Genomic DNA, 14,278 nt, shown 5'->3' on the forward strand with positions numbered 1-14,278 from the left:
CATCCGAAACGAAAATGATCTTCGTGGTTCCGAAACGTGCCACGTCTAAAATTTCGGTGTTGTGGTATGGATATTTATGATTCTCGCTCTTAATTGTCTTTCGTCCGTACTTTCTCGTCTGAAAGGGAACGCGATCGTCGGTCTCAGTTTTACGCGTACGAAAAAATTAAAAAAAATATTAACCCAAACACAAATTTGTATCCGCGCACCGAAAAAGAAGCACTTTTCTTTTTCACGCGGTCTCCGCTTTTACACGCAAAGTACGAGCATGTATGTGTGAAGATGGGACATGTTCGATACGATTTTAATTAGGAATTTGCCAATTTCCTTTTTCTCAGCAATAATTTTAATAAATAATGCTGCTTTCTCTCATAAACTACATTTTCGGTAGTTTTCCTTTATTGTGTCTTTCATTTAGTGTGCGTGTGTCAAGCACTTTAAAAAGTGTGACGAAGAGACGGTTTTTGATCGATCGGAATCAACACATCATTACATCATCGTACTCGTTATGAAAAAGCGAATTAGTATCCGCCGTAAGCGAAAAGAGATTTTCGCGGGCGGTCTTTGTGTTCGTGTTTCAATTTTCTTTCTATATTTTTTCGTCGCCAAACCGAAGACAGATCGTGAATTTTGACGAAAAAATCTATAGACGTGCCAGACTGAGCGTCTAACATAAAATCCTCAAGTTTACCGTTCTATATCGTGACTTAATGACGATTGACGGTGTATATAATTTTGAAATGGTGCAGTCGTACGCTCCGTAAAGAGAATTTTACCGTTTCTAACGAAATCACTTTACCACATCTACCAAAAACATTAAAAAAGCAAGGTGTGATGTGTGTGTGATCGCTCGTTTAACGGCGCTTTCAAAAAACTCTTTGAAGCGTCTAACGACGAACATCATTCACGCGAATCGTAAAATCGGGAGCGTTTCTCGCCGGTCCCGTAGCCGGGCGTAAATCATTTAAAACCCACGGAGTCGTAACCTAATTCGACACCTGCGATTTTCTTCTTTCTCGACTACTCTGCTACATCCTCTCCGTGTGTCCGAAAAAAGAGGACTTCTAACGTCTTTCGACTTTCGCGGTGGAGTTCACAACTTTCCGCGATCCGGTCGAAAAACCGAAAGCGTCCCTCCTTTTTTCCATCATTGGAAAAGATCGAGAGATAGTACAAAAAAAATCAAAAAATCTAGGTACCCGAAGAAACAGCCGTATGCCCGAGCGAATTCGGTTTTTCTCGTTCAAAAAAGGTGAAAAACTCGATCGCAAGGACCGGCGCTGCGGGCCAGCGTAACGCTATTGTTTTTCCGAATATGTACGATTCGTAGTTCAAAACGTCGTACACACGGTGTTTCAAAAAGAAACAAGCAACGGCACGACAAAAGATCGTGCCGTCGACTCCATGTCATCGACGACGGTGTTGTAAAAACATAAAGTGTACATCGACACGATCAAATAAAAATGCATAATAATAAATTATACATATGTCAAAATTCGTGTGTACGAGGACACGTTAATGATCCTTCCGCAGGTTCACCTACGGAAACCTTGTTACGACTTTTACTTCCTCTAAATGATCAAGTTTGGTCATCTTCCCAGCGACATCGACGACGTCGAAACGCCATCGCGTACCGGTCCGAAGACCTCACTAAATCATTCAATCGGTAGTAGCGACGGGCGGTGTGTACAAAGGGCAGGGACGTAATCAACGCGAGCTTATGACTCACGCTTACTGGGAATTCCTCGTTCATGGGGAACAATTGCAAGCCCCAATCCCTAGCACGAAGGAGGTTCAGCGGGTTACCCGGACCGCTCGGTCAGGGAGGACACGCTGATTCCTTCAGTGTAGCGCGCGTGCGGCCCAGAACATCTAAGGGCATCACAGACCTGTTATTGCTCAATCTCGTGCGGCTAGAAGCCGCCTGTCCCTCTAAGAAGAATTGTTTGTACGCCGACAGTAAAAACCGCGCACGACCACCGGGCGAACCCAGGATCGACGGGCCTTTGGGATGTCGAAATACGCCTATTTAGCAGGCTAGAGTCTCGTTCGTTATCGGAATTAACCAGACAAATCGCTCCACCAACTAAGAACGGCCATGCACCACCACCCACCGAATCAAGAAAGAGCTCTCAATCTGTCAATCCTTCCGGTGTCCGGGCCTGGTGAGGTTTCCCGTGTTGAGTCAAATTAAGCCGCAGGCTCCACTCCTGGTGGTGCCCTTCCGTCAATTCCTTTAAGTTTCAGCTTTGCAACCATACTTCCCCCGGAACCCAAAAGCTTTGGTTTCCCGGAAGCTGCCCGCCGAGTCATCGGAAGAACGTCGGCGGATCGCTAGCTGGCATCGTTTATGGTTAGAACTAGGGCGGTATCTGATCGCCTTCGAACCTCTAACTTTCGTTCTTGATCAATGAAAGCGTTTTTGGCAAATGCTTTCGCTTCTGTCCGTCTTGCGACGATCCAAGAATTTCACCTCTAACGTCGCAATACGAATGCCCCCATCCGTTCCTATTAATCATTACCTCGGGGTTCCGAAAACCAACAAAATAGAACCGAGGTCCTATTCCATTATTCCATGCACACAGTATTCAGGCGAAGTTTTAGCCTGCTTTAAGCACTCTAATTTGTTCAAAGTAAACGTGCCGGCCCACCTCGACACTCAATGAAGAGCACCGCGGCGGGATTGAGTTGGGCCGCCCTCTCGAGCTAAGCCCACCGGCAGGACGTCCCGCGGCACGCCAGTTGACACCGCGAACGATGAACCGGCGGCGCGGGACACAGATTCGACTACGAGCTTTTTAACCGCAACAACTTTAATATACGCTATTGGAGCTGGAATTACCGCGGCTGCTGGCACCAGACTTGCCCTCCAATTGATCCTCGTTAAAGGGTTTAGAGTGTACTCATTCCGATTACGGGGCCTCGGATGAGTCCCGTATCGTTATTTTTCGTCACTACCTCCCCGTGCCGGGAGTGGGTAATTTGCGCGCCTGCTGCCTTCCTTGGATGTGGTAGCCGTTTCTCAGGCTCCCTCTCCGGAATCGAACCCTGATTCCCCGTTACCCGTTACAACCATGGTAGGCGCAGAACCTACCATCGACAGTTGATAAGGCAGACATTTGAAAGATGCGTCGCCGGTGCGAGACCGTGCGATCAGCGTAAAGTTATTCAGAGTCACCAAGTTGTACGATGACGGAGACCGCCACCGATTGGTTTTGATCTAATAAAAGCGCTCCTTCCGTTTCCGGTTGGAGCTCTGTTTGCATGTATTAGCTCTAGAATTACCACAGTTATCCAAGTAAATGTGGGTACGATCTAAGGAACCATAACTGATTTAATGAGCCTTTCGCGGTTTCACCTTAATTTGGCTTGTACTGAGACATGCATGGCTTAATCTTTGAGACAAGCATATGACTACTGGCAGGATCAACCAGGGAACTGCGTTCTTGTTTTAAAATAAGAGAGTTTTAGTCTTTCTTTCCTTCTAGTCATATAAGCTACAATAATCGTAGAATTTCGGAAAGACACCTGCTGCTCTTATAAAAAACTGAACACTTTCCTATTATTGTTTTGAAGAAAGTGTGCGTGTCTGCGAAACGAAAACCTCGTAAGAAGAGACGTAACGCCACGCGATCTTTCTGGATGGAAAATTTTTCGACATTTTTTTCACATCATCCTTGATTGAATCTCCTGCAACAATTTTATTCTTATTCATCCGTTCTAAGTTGTCGTCGTCGTCGAAATAAATAATTTGTACACACTTCGGGGTACACGTTTGTCAAAATTCATGAAATGCAACGTAACATTTTTACTTTAATAAATTTTTACAGTGCATTCAGATCGACTAAACGAACAACGACGGATGAATTGATTTATGGATTTTTATTTGTTGCGACTCATCGGAGGAGAGAGTGAAGAAAAAATAATCCAATATCATGGTTACGGAATAATTTTCTATGACTTTTTCATCCTTGTTTGAATCTTGCAACAATTAATTTTATTCATCCGTTCTAAGTTGTCGTCGTCGTCGAAATAAATAATTTGTACACATTTCGGTACACGTTTGTCAAAATTCATGAAATGCAAACGTAACATTTTACTTTAATAAATTTTTACAGTGCATTCAGATCGACTAAACGAACAACGACGGATGGATTACTTATTTTTGTTGCGACTCATCGGACGAAAAGTAGAAACATAATCCTCCATTGTAATATAGTTTTTACGGAAAATTTTTCTTTTATTTTATATCCTTGATTGAATGCTGCATTTTATCCGTCTTTTTTTCGTCAAAAACAGAGATCAATGCGATTCATCGGACGAAGAAATAATTTCCCAGTTCAAAATTTAGAGATTTTTGGGCACATCGACTTGAAATTTTATCGTAAAGAAAAAATATCGTCGTCGACAAGCAAAAGTTCAAACATTCTCCATACTCTTCGCTAGATTGAAAGCGACGGTTTATTGTGAGATTTCTCTTTAGAAATATTCACACGTTACGAGTTTATGAAATTTTATTTATTTCAAAATTCTCGCTCGGACTTTAGTGAGTTGACGCATTTGTTAATTTTTGGTCGTTCTGACACGAACACATAAAATCTTTGATTGCATTTGGACCGCTAACATAGAAACGCTCGCCGCATCCGCAATCTCGCTGTGCATGGTCAATGGCAAGATTTGTCATCCCTCAAACGATGGTGGGTCCACAGGGTACACATTCCGGCCATCGTCCCAACTACGGGTAAGTCGCGGTGTACGAGAGGTAACAAGATAATCGGACGCACATAAAATCACATTTCGATCGTACGCTTTTGTCCGCTGCTACATACCACCACTACTATCCCTATATATGCCAGCGCGGCAGCGTTCAGCTCTGAATCACTCGATGCGCGAAACGGTCGAAATCCCATAGCGCGCCGGCCGCTCGCTATGGGCGAGGGGTCGGGTAAATCGGTCTGATCGCTCGGTGCAAAAGTCCGTTTGGGTACTTAGAGACGGAATTTTAAAATTCTGATTTCGCAGATCAATTTCAAGGGTCATTAGGACTCGAATGCCGTTAACGGTGTTTTGAAAAAAATATTTTTTACGTTTTTACGGCATTTCGACCGAACACCTCAGTTCCGACTTCGGACTTAGAATAATTTTCATCAAAATTTCGAACGCCTCAGTTTCCAGAGGGTTTTAGATCCCGTTTAGTTAGGGGTTTGAAATTATCACAGCCACCCTTGTTTGGTGTTAGTTCGACCGTAACTTTTGTTCGTTTGCATTTAATTTCGATTTTTCTGGGACTTTTGGTCAATGTAAATTTATCAACCGCTACACTTCCGACTTCGGACTTAGACGAATGAGCGCCGAACGCTACAGTTTCGACTTCGGACTTAGAAAAATTTCGCTCGACCGCCACAGTTTCGAATTGGACTTAGAAAAATTTCGGTCGAACGCCTCAGTTTCGAATCGGACTTAGAAAAATTTTGGTCGACCGCTACAGTTTCGACTTCGGACTTAGAAAAATTTCGTTCGAACGCTACAGTTTCGACTTCGGACTTGGAAAAATTTCGCTCGACCGCCACAGTTCCAACATGAGACTTAGAAAAATTTTTATCAAAAATTCGAACACCTCAGTTTCGACTACGGACTTAGAAAAATTTCGCTCGACCGCCACAGTTCCTATTTCGGACTTAGAAAAATTTTCATCAAAATTTCGAACGCCTCAGTTTCCAGAGGGTTTTAGATCCCGTTTAATTAGAAGCTTGAAATTATAAAATCTACCTTCTATCGATGTTAGTTCGACCCAAACATTTGTTCGTTTGCATTTAATTTCGATTTTTCTCGTACTTTTGGTCAATGTAAATTTGTCAACCGCTACACTTCCGACTTCGGACTTAGACGAATGAGCGCCGAACGCTACAGTTTCGACTTCGGACTTAGAAAAATTTCGTTCGAACGCTACAGTTTCGACTTCGGACTTGGAAAAATTTCGCTCGACCGCCACAGTTCCAACATGAGACTTAGAAAAATTTTTATCAAAAATTCGAACACCTCAGTTTCGACTACGGACTTAGAAAAATTTCGCTCGACCGCCACAGTTCCTATTTCGGACTTAGAAAAATTTTCATCAAAATTTCGAACGCCTCAGTTTCCAGAGGGTTTTAGATCCCGTTTAATTAGGAGCTTGAAATTATAAAATCTACCTTCTATCGATGCTAGTTCGACCCAAACATTTGTTCGTTTGGATTTAATTTCGATTTTTCTCGGACTTTTGGTCAATGTAAATTTGTCAACCGCTACACTTCCGAGTTCGGACTTAGACGAATGAGCGCCGAACGCTACAGTTTCGACTTCGGACTTAGAAAAATTTTGTTCGAACGCTACAGTTTCGAATTGGACTTGGAAAAATTTCGGTCGAACGCCTCAGTTTCGAATCGGACTTAGAAAAATTTTGGTCGACCGCTACAGTTTCGACTTCGGACTTGGAAAAATTTCGATCGAACGCCACAGTTCCGACTTTTTTTCGAAACTGTAGCGTTCAGTCAAATTGCCGTAAAAACGTAAAAAACTTTTTTTACAAAACATGGTCGACAGCATTCGAGTCCTAATAATCCTTGAAATTGATCTGCGAAATCAGAATTTTAAAATTCCGTCTCTAAGTACCCAAACGGACTTTTGCACCGAGCGATCAGACCGTTTTACTCTACCCCTCGCCCATAGCGAGCGGCCGGCGCACTATGGGATTTCGATCGTTTCACGCATCGAGCGATTCAGAGCTGATCGCTGCCGCGGTGGCATATACAGGGTCCGGCAACACTTGTGTCCACCCCCAAAATCGTCTTTAATTTTAAAGATAAAATTTTGAAAATTTGCATACGCTCATAGTTGACAAAGCTCTAGAAGCTGACGTAAAAATTTGTTTTTTTTATCACGGTTTGGTTGGCGTCGCGACGCCTAAGAAGTATAATTTTTAGCGATTTTTGAGTTTTTGCGGAAATATACGCGAATTCAATTTTATTTCAACATAACTGTGGTACAAATATCTGAGTTTTTATTTTAAATCTAATGCAAATTGTGTTTAAAATTTGCGAAAAAAACGTTGCTTTATCAAGTTAGTTTTCAAAATTATGACAGTGCAGCGGCAATCTACGTTTACACCAAAATTTCACAAGTCACTTCACTCACTTTTATAAAGGTTAATTTTGATTACCACGGGCATGTTGCACTTTATGGACACCAGAAATCGTTAATTAACATCGACAAGACGACAATTTCACCAAGTAAGACTTTTGTTACAATCTAGCGCGAAACAAAGGATAGATGTCATTTGTGACACAAGATGTTGACAGATGGGTGTAAACGTAGTTCCCAATTTTGACATAATAAAATTGGAAACTAACTTGATAAAACAGCATTTTTTCCTCAAATTTTGAAGACTATTTGCATTGAATCTAAAATAATAACTCAGATATTTTTAACATATTTATATTGAAAAAAAATTAAATTAGGGGTTGATATCACAAACCCTCACAATTACCTAACAATTACATTTTTAAGGCGTCGCGACGCCAAAACTATCAGTGATAAAAAACAAATTTTTACGTCAGCTTCTAGAGCTTTGTCAACTGTGAGCGTATGCAAATTTTCAAAATTTTATCTTTAAAATTAAAGACGATTTTGAGGGTGGACACAAGTGTTGCCGGACCCTGTATAGGGAGTAGTGATGGTAAGTGGCAGCGATGACGGACAAGTACGCACGATGAATGGATTGACATGAAATCAAATGTGCGCGTCCGTACGATCTGTTACCTCTCGTACATCGCGACCCCGTTTAATGATATTATGCTAAATTAAAAATAAAAATACATCGATGAAATAAAAAGTGGTAAGTCTCTAGAAAGACAATATACCGCTGTGAATAAAAATTTCTCGATGAATAGCGAAATGTGAATTAGTCCGCCTGTAACGTGCATTTTGCGAACGAATTAGCTAATTCACCGCTAGTTAAAAAACGTGACCACCCAGTGCTCTTATCCAAAGTCGTCTGCAAATGAGATGAAATTAATAATCTTGACTCTAATGCAGACGACAAATTGAATTGAATAATTTACTTGAATAATGTGACGGATCTATAAAATAAAACACAAAGCCCGAAACACCAAGCAGTAAAAATCTCGATTATTGTTCCGCCCGTTGAAAAACAAAAGATCCGTCACATGGTAAGCAGAACTGGTGAAAATTGTGAAAGACTTGTTTCTCCTCCGATAACAAGCTTGAATTAAATATGATCGAGTGAATGATATTGGAAACCAAAGAACGAAACTGAGGAGAAGCAAATGTTCAGTAATATATTATGAATAATTATAATATTAATATAAATAATAATATTATATTAAAAATGGGAATTGTATGTGGTTGATGGAAAAAGTTTTTTTTTCTGTTGACCGCTACAGTTCCCAATTTGGACTTAAAAAAAAAAAAAAAAAAAAAAAAAAAAATTGTGTATACGGAAGGTAAAAAGCAAAAAATAAAATATTTTATTATTTTTTTTACTTTTTTTACGGGTCCCTACCGCTACAGTTCCCACTGAATGTGTCCTTTTCGCGCTAAGTCCATGCAGTCGCTACAGTTCCGAAACTGGACTTGTAAAAATTTCGACATTTTTGAACGCATCAGTTCCGAACGAGGTTTCAAAACTGTAGCGTTCGGTGTAAACGTATCAGTTCCGAATGAGTTTTCGCAACTGTGGCGTTTCATTTTTGTGCTTTCATGGTTGCATAAACAATCGCCAGTGTGAACGCTTCAGTTCCGAATGAGTTTTCGAAACTGTAGCGTTTCATATTTGTGCTTTCATGGTTGCATAAGCAATCGCCAGTGTGAACGCTTCAGTTCCGAATAGATTTTCGAAACTGTAGCGTTCAATGTGAACGCTTCAGTTCCGACTTTGGACTTAGAATAATTTTCATCAAAATTCGAACGCCACAGTTTCGAAAGGGTTTTAGATCCCGTTCAGTTAGGGACTTAAAATTATGACATCCACTTTCGATTAATGTTAGTTCGGTCCGAACTTTTGTTCATTTTCATTTAATTTCAATTTTTCTCGGACTTTTGGTCTTTGTTAATTTTGTCCTTTCGAAACTGTAACGTTCAATGTGAACGCTTCAGTTCCGAATAAATTCTCGAAACTGTAACGTTCAAAGTGAACGCCTCAGTTCCGAATAGATTCTCGAAACTGTAGCGTTCAATGTGAACGCTTCAGTTCCGAATAGATTCTCGAAACTGTAGCGTTCAATGTGAACGCTTCAGTTCCGAATAGATTCTCGAAACTGTAGCGTTCAATGTGAACGCTTCAGTTCCGACTTTGGACTTGGAATAATTTTCATCAAAATTCGAACGCCACAGTTTCGAAAGGGTTTTAGATCCCGTTTAGTTAGGGACTTAAAATTATGACATCCACTTTCGATTAATGTTAGTTCGGTCCGAACTTTTGTTCGTTTTCATTTAATTTCGATTTTTCTCGGACATTTAGACTATGCGAATTTTAGATTTTTCAAGCTGTAGCGTTTGGCGAGAACGCCGCAGTTACGGACAGGTTTTGTGTCAGACTTTCAATAATCTGAAAAAACTCCGAAAAAAGAAAATAATTAGTGTTTTCATGGTTGCATAACAATTTAAAATTCATGCACAAAAATAATCCATCTATATTTCCGTTATTCAAGAATGCAAAGGAAAGACGAAAGTTCGGCAACAATTAGTTTAAGCGGTTGCATAACCATTCAAACGTTATGCTTAAACACAATCCATTTACGATATATAATAAAAATAAAGCTTTATTATCAACTTTGAAGTCCATTCTATTGCTGATCTTTAGACCTATAGATTAGGTCAAGATGTCAAATGTCAAAAAACAACTACAGGTTCCTGTATTTGTAGCAATGCTGGCGCCATCTGTAGAACAGTTACCTAAACTTGAAAGTCAAAAAAATTACAGCTTTCTGTAACTATTAATGTTGGTATCGCCACCTGTTAGTCGAAAACATAATTTAGTGGCGCCATCTATATGACAGGTCTGGAACTTCACAAATGTCAAAAATTACTGGTTTTTACTTTATTTACATATTTTTTTTGAAATTTGGCGCCCATTTTGACCCAAAAGTGGCGCCATCTATGTGTCAGGTCTGGAACTTCATAAATGTCAAAAATTACAAGATTCTGGGTTCATTTACGTATTTTTCTTGAATTTTAAGCATAATTTGACCTGACCTGACCCTAAAATGGCGTCATCTATGTGTCAGGTCTGGAACTTCAGAAATGTCAAAAATTACTGTTTTTTCCTTTATTTTACATATTGTTTTTGAATTTCGGCGCCTATTTTGACTCAAAAATGGCGCCATCTAAATGACAGGTCTGGAACTTCAGAAATGTCAAAAATTACAAGATTCTGGGAAGATTCTGGGTTAATTTACGTATTTTTCTTGAATTTTAAGCATAATTTGACCTGACCTGACCCTAAAATGGCGTCATCTATGTGTCAGGTCTGGAACTTCAGAAATGTCAAAAATTACTGTTTTTTCCTTTATTTTACATATTGTTTTTGAATTTCGGCGCCTATTTTGACTCAAAAATGGCGCCATCTAAATGACAGGTCTGGAACTTCAGAAATGTCAAAAATTACAAGATTCTGGGAAGATTCTGGGTTAATTTACGTATTTTTCTTGAATTTTAAGCATAATTTGACCTGACCTGACCCTAAAATGGCGCCATCTATGTGTCAGGTCTGGAACTTCAGAAATGTCAAAAATTACTGTTTTTTCCTTTATTTTACATATTGTTTTTGAATTTTGGCGCCTATTTTGACTCAAAAATGGCGCCATCTATATGACAGGTCTGGAACTTCAGAAATGTCAAAAATTACAAGATTCTGGGTTAATTTACGTATTTTTTTTGAATGTTAAGCATAATTTGACCTGACCTGACCCTAAAATGGCGCCATCTATGTGTCAGGTCTGGAACTTCATAAATGTCAAAAATTACTGTTTTTCCTTTATTTTACATATTGTTTTTGAATTTTGGCGCCTATTTTAACTCAAAAATGGCGCCATCTATATGACAGGTCTGGAACTTCAGAAATGTCAAAAATTACAAGATTCTGGGTTAATTTACGTATTTTTCTTGAATTTTAAGCATAATTTGACCTAACTGACCCTAAAATGGCGCCATCTATGTGTCAGGTCTGGAACTTCATAAATGTCAAAAATTACTGTTTTTCCTTTATTTTACATATTGTTTTTGAATTTTGGCGCCTATTTTGACTCAAAAATGGCGCCATCTATGTGACAGGTCTGGAACTTCACAAATGTCAAAAATTACTGTTTTTTCCTATATTTTACATATTGTTTTTGAATTTTGGCGCCTATTTTAACTCAAAAATGGCGCCATCTATGTGACAGGTCTGGAACTTCAGAAATGTCAAAAATTACAAGATTCTGGGTTCATTTACGTATTTTTCTTGAATTTTAAGCATAATTTGACCTGACCTGACCCTAAAATGGCGCCATCTATGTGTCAGGTCTGGAACTTCAGAAATGTCAAAAATTACTGTTTTTTCCTTTATTTTACATATTGTTTTTGAATTTTGGCGCCTATTTTGACTCAAAAATGGCGCCATCTATATGACAGGTCTGGAACTTCAGAAATGTCAAAAATTACAAGATTCTGGGTTAATTTACGTATTTTTTTTGAATGTTAAGCATAATTTGACCTGACCTGACCCTAAAATGGCGCCATCTATGTGTCAGGTCTGGAACTTCATAAATGTCAAAAATTACTGTTTTTTCCTTTATTTTACATATTGTTTTTGAATTTCGGCGCCTATTTTGACTCAAAAATGGCGCCATCTAAATGACAGGTCTGGAACTTCAGAAATGTCAAAAATTACAAGATTCTGGGAAGATTCTGGGTTAATTTACGTATTTTTCTTGAATTTTAAGCATAATTTGACCTGACCTGACCCTAAAATGGCGCCATCTATGTGTCAGGTCTGGAACTTCAGAAATGTCAAAAATTACTGTTTTTTCCTTTATTTTACATATTGTTTTTGAATTTTGGCGCCTATTTTGACTCAAAAATGGCGCCATCTATATGACAGGTCTGGAACTTCAGAAATGTCAAAAATTACAAGATTCTGGGTTAATTTACGTATTTTTTTTGAATGTTAAGCATAATTTGACCTGACCTGACCCTAAAATGGCGCCATCTATGTGTCAGGTCTGGAACTTCATAAATGTCAAAAATTACTGTTTTTCCTTTATTTTACATATTGTTTTTGAATTTTGGCGCCTATTTTAACTCAAAAATGGCGCCATCTATATGACAGGTCTGGAACTTCAGAAATGTCAAAAATTACAAGATTCTGGGTTAATTTACGTATTTTTCTTGAATTTTAAGCATAATTTGACCTAACTGACCCTAAAATGGCGCCATCTATGTGTCAGGTCTGGAACTTCATAAATGTCAAAAATTACTGTTTTTCCTTTATTTTACATATTGTTTTTGAATTTTGGCGCCTATTTTGACTCAAAAATGGCGCCATCTATGTGACAGGTCTGGAACTTCACAAATGTCAAAAATTACTGTTTTTTCCTATATTTTACATATTGTTTTTGAATTTTGGCGCCTATTTTAACTCAAAAATGGCGCCATCTATGTGACAGGTCTGGAACTTCAGAAATGTCAAAAATTACAAGATTCTGGGAAGATTCTGGGTTAATTTACGTATTTTTCTTGAATTTTAAGCATAATTTGACCTGACCTGACCCTAAAATGGCGCCATCTATGTGTCAGGTCTGGAACTTCAGAAATGTCAAAAATTACTGTTTTTTCCTTTATTTTACATATTGTTTTTGAATTTTGGCGCCTATTTTGACTCAAAAATGGCGCCATCTATATGACAGGTCTGGAACTTCAGAAATGTCAAAAATTACAAGATTCTGGGTTAATTTACGTATTTTTTTTGAATGTTAAGCATAATTTGACCTGACCTGACCCTAAAATGGCGCCATCTATGTGTCAGGTCTGGAACTTCAGAAATGTCAAAAATTACTGTTTTTTCCTTTATTTTACATATTGTTTTTGAATTTTGGCGCCTATTTTGACTCAAAAATGGCGCCATCTATGTGACAGGTCTGGAACTTCACAAATGTCAAAAATTACAAGATTCTGGGAAGATTCTGGGTTAATTTACGTATTTTTCTTGAATTTTAAGCATAATTTGACCTGACCTGACCCTAAAATGGCGCCATCTATGTGTCAGGTCTGGAACTTCAGAAATGTCAAAAATTACTGTTTTTTCCTTTATTTTACATATTGTTTTTGAATTTTGGCGCCTATTTTGACTCAAAAATGGCGCCATCTATATGACAGGTCTGGAACTTCAGAAATGTCAAAAATTACAAGATTCTGGGTTAATTTACGTATTTTTTTTGAATGTTAAGCATAATTTGACCTGACCTGACCCTAAAATGGCGCCATCTATGTGTCAGGTCTGGAACTTCAGAAATGTCAAAAATTACTGTTTTTTCCTTTATTTTACATATTGTTTTTGAATTTTGGCGCCTATTTTGACTCAAAAATGGCGCCATCTATGTGACAGGTCTGGAACTTCACAAATGTCAAAAATTACTGTTTTTTCCTATATTTTACATATTGTTTTTGAATTTTGGCGCCTATTTTAACTCAAAAATGGCGCCATCTATATGACAGGTCTGGAACTTCAGAAATGTCAAAAATTACAAGATTCTGGGTTAATTTACGTATTTTTCTTGAATTTTAAGCATAATTTGACCTGACCTGGCCCTAAAATGGCGTCATCTATGTGTCAGGTCTGGAACTTCAGAAATGTCAAAAATTACTGTTTTTTCCTTTATTTTACATATTGTTTTTGAATTTCGGCGCCTATTTTGACTCAAAAATGGCGCCATCTAAATGACAGGTCTGGAACTTCAGAAATGTCAAAAATTACAAGATTCTGGGAAGATTCTGGGTTAATTTACGTATTTTTCTTGAATTTTAAGCATAATTTGACCTGACCTGACCCTAAAATGGCGCCATCTATGTGTCAGGTCTGGAACTTCAGAAATGTCAAAAATTACTGTTTTTTCCTTTATTTTACATATTGTTTTTGAATTTTGGCGCCTATTTTGACTCAAAAATGGCGCCATCTATATGACAGGTCTGGAACTTCAGAAATGTCAAAAATTACAAGATTCTGGGTTAATTTACGTATTTTTTT

At 38.5% G+C, this 14,278-nt stretch overlaps 1 non-coding gene across 1 annotated transcript; it reads right to left on the bottom strand.

The window, feature by feature from the left end:
- Positions 1–1,516: 1,516 nt before the first annotated feature.
- LOC148165786 (small subunit ribosomal RNA) lies at positions 1,517–3,437 on the bottom strand. The gene has a single exon (XR_015771180.1). It is a non-coding gene; the product is annotated as a small subunit ribosomal RNA (ribosomal RNA).
- Between the last annotated feature and the right edge of the window lie 10,841 nt (positions 3,438–14,278).

The sequence above is a fragment of the Gnatocerus cornutus genome, unplaced genomic scaffold (genome assembly GCF_029298725.1).
Source record: "Gnatocerus cornutus isolate USDA-ARS CGAHR unplaced genomic scaffold, icGnaCorn1.1 ctg00000212.1, whole genome shotgun sequence".
Classification (NCBI taxonomy): Eukaryota; Metazoa; Arthropoda; class Insecta; order Coleoptera; family Tenebrionidae; genus Gnatocerus; species Gnatocerus cornutus.